This window comes from Meriones unguiculatus, chromosome 1, assembly GCF_030254825.1.
Source record: "Meriones unguiculatus strain TT.TT164.6M chromosome 1, Bangor_MerUng_6.1, whole genome shotgun sequence".
NCBI lineage: Eukaryota > Metazoa > Chordata > Mammalia > Rodentia > Muridae > Meriones > Meriones unguiculatus.
The window spans coordinates 198,438,971-198,447,764 of record NC_083349.1 but is presented as its reverse complement, the minus strand read 5'-3'; positions in this window follow the sequence as shown (position 1 = coordinate 198,447,764).

The window sequence follows — 8,794 nt, the reverse complement described above, 5'->3', positions numbered from 1 at the left end:
ACAATTTTTTATACATTTATTTATTATACATACAGTATTCTGCCTGCATGTATACCTATACTCCAGAAGAGGGCATCAGATCTCATTATAGATTGTCTTGAGCCATTGAAGAGTTTAAGTTAGCCCGAATATAACTCCATTTTGAAATAAAGATCTTGACTTAGAACTGAATTCAGGTACCAGGAAATATTACAGAATGTACACCCAGCAGAAACAAAGTTAACTCTCCTAGCAACAGCCTCCAGGAAATAATACAGAATAAATGCTTCATAGAAAACAGACACAAACTCCCTGGCAATAATCAATGGGAATCGGTTGAGAATCTGGTGGGAAAATTCTCCCCAATGTTTCAAATATGGTTTAGAAAAATAGCCATTATGATTATATGCCTTAGCCATTGTGGTTGTGTACCTCAGAAAAGGTCACTCCGCCCTGCTAAACTTCACCCAATTTTGTGACGCCAAGGCTTGTGCTCCCCTGTTTGCTGCCATGGAAACGCCCTGCTCACAGACTTTCCCTTTAAAAATCCTGTTCACTCAGAGGTCCCACTTCTCTATTGCTGTGTCAGTGAGATTTGGGTCCCGAGTTTGATCACTCTCGTAATAAAGCTCTCTTGCAATTGCATCGAGTCATCTCCTGGTGGTTTCTGAGGGTCCCTTGAACCTGGCATAACACCATCATGTGATTGCTGGGAATTGAACTCAGGATCTTTGGAAGAACAGGCAGTGCTGTTAACCTCTGAGCCATCTCTCTAGCCCCAGAGGACAATTTTAAGGAATTGGTTCTCTCTTTCTTTTATATGGGTTTTGGGGCTGGAACTCAGGTGGTCTGGCTTGTGGGAAAATACTTTTACTCTCTAAACCATCTCACTTGTTCAAATAGCACTCCTTATTCCTGTATCCCTGTACTAGAGAGGTATTCCTGTAGCCCTAGTACTGGAGAGACAGAAGAAGCAAGAGTATCAGGGGTTCAAGGTCAGCCCTGGGCCAGAGCAAGTTTGAGGCCCTCTTGGACTACTTGTGACCTTAACAGAAATGAACAGATTGTGGTCATCTTTTAGCTCAAGTCAATGACCTGAGAGGAGACCTGTAGTATTTGCCATAGACTCTATATTAGATAGCAGAAACTAAACCAGTTAAGTGTGGTATGTTTTATCTTTCAAAAATCTCATCTCAATCATCTGGCTATTTCTTTTTACCCCTGTTTACTATGTTTTCCTGCTTCTTCCCTCCCAATAGCTGTTGTCCATGAAGTGAAAATTACTGTATTGCTCTGGAAATGGAGGCTCAGAGATGAAGTCAGGTACCTAATGTTGCACAGATGTCCAGTGGTAGTTTCAGGAGCTTGGATTGAAAATTTGGGAGACTGACTTCAGAACTGAGAACTTGTGAAGTATTCAGCATGGGTAGGAAAGTAGCTGGACCAGTGAAGCTCAAGAATTACTGTTCTTAATATTATTGGTATTGGTTCCATTGTTGTCCTTATTTTGTCATCCCTGTGATGTTCCACACAGAACCCTTCTCACAACCAACAGTTTGTGTGTTCTTTGTTTGCTACTTTTGAAGAGCTCCTGCATAGGAGGCTTCTGCCCTTCACACTGACACAGTATGCCCTGTCTTAGCTTAGTTTCCTATTGTTGTGATAAGATTGCCTGACAAAAGCATTTGAAGGAAGAAAGGGTGTAATTTGGCTCACAATTCCAGGCCTATTGTGGTAGGGAAGTCATGGAAGTGTGAGCCTGAGAGAACTGGTAACAGCATGTTCATGGTCAGAAAGGGATAGCAACAGATGCATGCATGCTTGTGCATGCATTTCCCCATTTTCTGTTCGTTTCTTTTGAAACAGGGTTTCCCCATGTAGCCCTTGCAAGCCTGGAACTCACAGAGACCCATCTGGCTCTGCTTCTTGAAATGCTTAGATCAAAGGTGTGAGCTGTCACACCCAGTACTTACTTGTATTTATTTTAAGGTTACATATATTTATTTACTTAGTGTGTGTACCTATGGGCTTTCATTTGGAGATCAGGAGACAACTATGGGGTGTTGGGTTCTTGCCTTTTGCTATGTAAGGTCCCATGGGCAAGATCAAATTGTTCAGCTTGGCCCCAAGTGCCTTTGCCTGCTGAGCCAACTCAGTGACTCCACTTTCTCCTTTTTATACAGTCTGGTACTCAAACCCAGGGAATGGTGTCAACCACTTTTAGGTTGGATCTTTCTACCCTTACTTAACATGATCAAGACAATGTCACAGACATGCCTACGGGCCACCCTGATTTAGGCAGTCGCTCATTGAGACTGTCTTCTAGGTGATTCTGGATTGGGTCAAGTTGTTGACTAAAACCTGCCATTACATGCCCCAGAGAGCATCTCTCCCTTTGTGAGCCAGAAAACAGCATAGCCTTCAAGAAGTGCTGTGTAGTTTGGGCCTTAATCTCTCTGTTCTCTTTGAACAAAGCCTGGGACCAATGCTAATATATATAGTGACTTTTCAGGTAGCTTTCACCTTTGAAGATGTGGCTGTAATTTTTACCCAAGAGGAGTGGGTACAGCTGGCTCCAGCTCAGAGAACCCTGTACCAGGAGATGATGATAGAAAACTATGGTCTTGTGGTCTCTCTGGGTAGTCTTGTTAGCTCCCTGTTTCAGGGAATAGGTCATCTGTTGCTTTCACTTTACTCTCTGGCTCCAGGCCTTGATGGTTGAGAGGTCCTCTGATCCAACCTCCTTTTCTTCCTAGTGCTTCAGACGTTTTCTCGACTCATCTCTTCCTGTTGTAATGCCAGGTTCATGGGACCCTCAGAGACTACCAGGAGACGACTTAATGCAATAGCAAGAGAGTTTTATTACGACAACAATTGAACTCAGGACCCAAGTCTCACTGACGCAGCAGTAGAGAAGTGTAGAGAATTCAGCTCCCAGTCAAGATGGCTCTTTACTCAGGCTAACTATACCCAGGCTAACTTAAACTCTTCATTTCCCCCTTTCCATGTACCTGAAGAGGCCAATCTTGGGCTCTTACAGTTTAAGGTCATCTCTAAACTGGCAGTACTGGACTCTCATTATCATTAACTGTATAGTCCCTAGTCTTTGCCTAATATATCTCCAGCTAAGCAGGTCCCCAAAATAATAGCTAATGTCAGGGTGCCCCCTTTGACCTACCATTTCAGCCTGTAGGTGGGATTTTTGGGCTGGTGGTCTCGTCTTCTGAAATTGATTCAGCTGACAATAGGACCGTTGACATCAGGGGCTAGGAAGGCTGAAATGCCAGCCAAAGGCTGGTCAATGGGGTAGTCCTCAGAAGCGTATGGTTAGGTGGTCCATCTGGGGAGGCAGTGAGCAATCATGTCAGCCTCCGGCAAGTTCAGATCTTAGCTTTCAATCTCAACCAGGTGAAAATCTGCTGAGACAAATTCAAACTAGTAACAGAAGTTAAAATTTGTCTAATAAATGGGAAAAATGAGGAATCCCAAGACCAGGGAAAAACTCATCTGGGGTCTGTTTGAGCTATGACAGATTCAGGTCTCATGACTTTTTGATTTCTTAAAACAGGTAAAACTGCATCCAACAGAATGAGTATCAGTTTTTCTTAGCTGTTTGTTTTGTAACCTTTATAAACAACTAAAGTGTGTCCATGGTCTGAAACTCTAACATTTTAACTGTGGGCCCTGTTGTTAGTAATCAGCCACCAAAAGAGCTTGGCTACTTTTTGTCAGTTTTTAGCATTTTACCTTTAGTCTCCATCTCCATGTTACATTGGAAAGTTAGACAGAAATGCATTAATGGCTTTAGTATTAAACTCTGAATGCTTGGAGTTTCCCTGACAAAGCAACAAGAAGGAATAGGTTTAAAATATTTCTGTATCAAAGTCTATCTGAGAAATGGCAGAGATTAAGAATACCATAGTAAAAGCTATGGCTTTTGGGTCAAATATACACATTGTATAGATGTGTTTAGCATAATAAAATGCACTTCTAAATCTATCTCCAGAAAACAACCAAAAGACAATTAAGATCTCAAATTTGTGACTGGGTAATAAGCAATCAGTGTTTCATCAACTTATCAGAACTCTATTGGTCAATGTCAAAACTCTGGACTTCTGAAATCTTATAACAACATAAGCACAATAATAGCAGAAAGAAGAGAGATATCTGAAATATCTCCCATTAATATGCCTCAAATCATCTTTCTGTATCAGTACAATTCATATACCTTAAAACATCTACTTATATCCTTCAATCTTTCTTGCATGTATCAACCCTGAAACATTTTCTCAGACCAAAAAACATTCTTTAGATTCTCAAAACGTAAACTCCTATATCCTCAGACTCTACATAAACTCCATTATCTTTCTATAAGACATAGATAATTAACATGAAGCCTGTAGGCAAACTTGCCTGCCTTTTTCAAATAGAAGACCTAGTACCTTATAATTTTAACTAATGAATAAATTAACCAATAAACTAGCAATGGATCTAATTATCTGCTCTTTAGCTGCAAGGCTACCATTAACTTAGCTTAGCCATCAATGTAATCAGAGACTGAGAAGGATAAATATATACCAATCCATGTACCAATCAAAATGACAGTGACAACTAGTCAGTCCATCACTCTCGGCAGCTGTTCTTGGCTCCTGTGGTCTCATGGCATCATGAATAGGGCGGTTCAGCAAACATGCACAGAAGATGAGAGATGATAGAATGGCCTCACCTTGCCCTTAGCAACGTGAAACATTGACTCTCCAGGTGTCCACAGTTTTGTCCACAGTTTAGGCTGGGCCCTAGCAGTGGACCAATTGGGGCAGTCTTGCCCAGTGGTTAGTATACCATAATCCAGAGTTGCATTGTGCCAAATCTTCTTGGAGATCTTGGGAGAGCTACTGCCAGGATTTTGGGACTCTCTGTCATAATAAGCTTACACATGTTAAAATGCCATATTCATCAGATCTCTGACAAGATTGAGGGCTGGCATATCTGAATTGTTCTTCATCTCTCTTTTAATTATCTATTTTAAATTGCATCCTATGAAATAGGATGTCATAATCTCTAATTCTGGCATATTCCTTAAATAAATGTTTTAAACCCATATTTATCTCAAGTAGATCTGTATAGGCCAACTTCATAATTACCTATCCTAGGCTTAACTTTAAAAACATAAACAAAAGACCAGATAAAATCCATTCTTATAACTAAGTGCATTCATTAGCATAACTTCAAATATCTTTCTGAACTAAAATCAAAGCAAAACCTTCAATCAAATACAATACATAGAAGGCCCAGAAAACCTTGCTCATTCCATCATATTGCATTAAGACCAAACAGCAAAAAAGCATAAAGGACAGAAGTTTCATTAGCACCAAACAGAACTAAACACAACTGGAAACCTTAGCAGAGATGGACAGTTCTGGCCATTTCAAACCTATCGGCCAGAAATAAACAGCCTTAAATCATTTATATAGGAGCTGGCAACCAGGCATATATTTTTATAGTAATTAACAATGACTTAAATATTACTCTGTGTAAACCTGGGCTAAAGAGCATAAGAAAACATTTTGCAGTGAAGAAACACCAGCCTTTTAAATGAAGAGCAACATATCTTACAGTTCTTTCTCAAATCATGCTTGCAGGTGTAAAAAACAAACAAACAAACAAACAAACAAACAAACAAACAAAAACCAACAAAGTAAATAGTTTATACCTTCTCATTTTGACATAATATATTATAAAAACTGCAGTTTTCTTAATTGACTCAAATAGTATGGCTTGCTTTCATTTGGTAAAATTAACAAAATAAATATCAAAGTCTTTTGTCCTCTCCCAAAGGATTGAGAAACTATTCCAAGTTCCCTGTTAGACTGCCCCAGGTCATTGCCTAAAGTGCCTGAAAAACTTTAAAATGTTTTATTGCCTTAAACATATTTTTAGACCTGTTTTTGCAATATCAAAATACCCTTTTTAGAAATGAAGTAACAAAATATACCCATAATTTTAAAGGTCAAAAAAATTTTATCATTGCAAACAATTCGGTCCTCTTAAAATCAATTCCAAGTGTATTATTTTGATGTTGGCTGCCAGCAAGAGAAGTTCCTGTATACAAACACATGGAAATGCAGTTTTAATATTTTATATAAACAGAGTTTCAAACCTTATTATTTTTGTAAACCTGGTTTTTAAAACAGGACAGAAATTATGTAAAGTATTGATTATTAATACATTTTAATAATCAATAATCAGACATCAAGATATATAGAACATAGTTAATTTATATATTCAAAACAAACAAAACTATAAAACTCTTTTTTTATTCCCTTTAGCTGTAATTTCAAGGGAGGAACATCTTGCTACTGGTTGAATCCAATTTTTATGACATAGAGGTTTGCAGCTTTTTTACCTGAGAAGCTGCTGTTGCCCCTTTAAGAGCTGCCTGCTTGCATAGAAGTCTTAAACATTTCTCAAAACCTGTTTTATTCACTTAGCAGTAGCATCAGTCTTAAGGTTGGGTACTATAGGAGCTGGCATCCCATATATAATCTCAAAGGGAGTTAAACCTAGCTGGTAAGGGGAATTCCTAAACCTATAAAGAGAAAAGGAGAGGAGCATCACCCAGTCAGTGCCAGTCTCCAAGGCCAATTTCATTAAGATTTCTTTTAATGTTCTGTTCATCCTCTCTATCTGTCCTGAACTTTGGGGCCTATATGCACAATGCAATCTCCAATCTGCCTCAATAAACTTAGCTACATTCTGACTCACCTTGGACACAAATTCTGGCCTATTCTTTTCCGTTTCTGTACATCTTGGCCAAATTAGTGGGCCGTCTTGCGGCCGCCTTGAGACCTGCCAACAGAGCCTGGTGGTAGACTAGGAGACGTTCCCTACCTGCAGCCGTGTTGTGATCCCAATTGGGCCTCTTATAGGGAAAGTGATCATCAATATGGGATCTGTAGTTGGAACTCCTGTAGTGTCTGGAGCTTTTGCACATCTCTGAAATAATACATCCCCACTCCTGTGTGTTAAATAAGACCTGTAAAAACTGCTGGCAATCATCCCAGGTGGGCTGGCAGGTAAAAAGCAGAGAACTTGGCATTCTAAGTTCTCCAGTTAAACCTGTGATGTGGCAAAAGGCCAGTAATGATGAGATTTATTGCCATTAGCATCTGGAGGGCCCCATGGCCCGTAAGGGAAGGAATGTAGAATCTGCTTCTGGTTCCCCAGAGGGAGAAGCTGCCTGGAGGCTCTGGATCCTTGGTGCTGGGCCAGATGGTGGTTCCAACATGGATAAAGGAGTAGTTGCTGGTGGAGGAGGAGGAGGAAAAATTATTTCCATGGGAGTCCCATCCTGCAAAACAGAGTAAGGGGGTGGAGGGATCCAGGGCAGTGGCCTCTGGTTTCAGAGTTTGTGGAAGGAGGATTGTTAGTAGGGGTCAGAAAGGGCTTAATTCATGGAGGTAGATGAATCATCAGAACCCTTTAAACTACAATATAGGGCACTTGGTCTGACTGTCCACATACTTTCTGAAAGATTCTATTTTCCACCACAAGGATGGTGGGAAGGTGGAAAGTTCTTCTGGTGGCCAGCTCACGCTGAAGGTGGGCCATTCTGAGCTACAACAAGTCATCATTTTCCCTTTCTTCACATCAACTGAAAAACAGTGAGCTCTAGTCTTGACCTCTCCAAAATGAGCCAGAACCAAGTCAAGGGGTTTGGAAGTATTCTGTCCCATATCGTCAGTCAGTCTTTTCATCAAGAGAATTCAGAAGAACACAAAGAAGCACAAAAGGAAAATTTCTTTTTTTAAAAAATAATTTATTTATTTTTATTTTATGTACATTGGTGTTTTAGACTGCCTGTGAAAAGGTGTCAGATCCCCTGAAACTGGAGTTACAGACAGTTGTGAGCTGCCATGTGGGTGCTGGGAATTGAACCCTGGTCCTCTGGAACAGCAGCCAGTGTTCTTAACCACTAAGCCATCTCTCCAGCCAAAAGAAAAACTTTAACAAATAATAAGTCACAGAAAAAAGAAGCCAGCTCTCTCAGGCAAAAGCAAAACCAAAGACAATAAATCACAGCCTATACATAGGCTAGTGTCCCGGGACAAAACTAAAATCACGAAAGCAAAAGAGCTGCAAATGCGAAACCACAAACAATTAATCACAGAAATGAAACAGTAACTCCTGGCACAACACCAAGCAAGAGACAATCACACACAGAGACGAAGGAAAACCAAAAACCTGGCTTTCCTGGACTTCTGTGCCACAGAAGTTCCAGAAAGACTAAAACTGATCCCCATTCCAGCTTCCCTGCCCCAGAAATTCTGGAGGGGTTAAACTGATGAGAGAGCTCCATGTCTCGGACACCCCTTCAGGCAGATGGCCATCTGAACATCTTCTGAAAGCCCTATTCTGCCCCCTATGCTACTGAAGGTTAACCAAAACCATATAACAAAAAACTTACAACAGACAGACAACACAAAACACTTACCTGCGGGACTAAGCTCTCCAGGTTGGCAGTCCTAGAGGTACCGAGGCATCCCAGGTGGACGAGCCCCCACATGTAATGCCAAGTTCTGGGACGCTCAGAGACCACCAGGAAATGACTCGATGCAATAGCAAGAGAGCTTTATTAAGAGAGCGATCGAACTCGGGACCCAAGTCTCACTGGTGCAGCAGTAGAGAAGTGGGACCCCAAGCTCTGTGTGAACAGGATTTTTTTTTTAATTTTAATTTTTATTTTTTTTATCAGTTACATTTTATTAACTCTGTATCCCAGCCGTGTCCCCATCCCTCATTCCCTCCCAGTCCC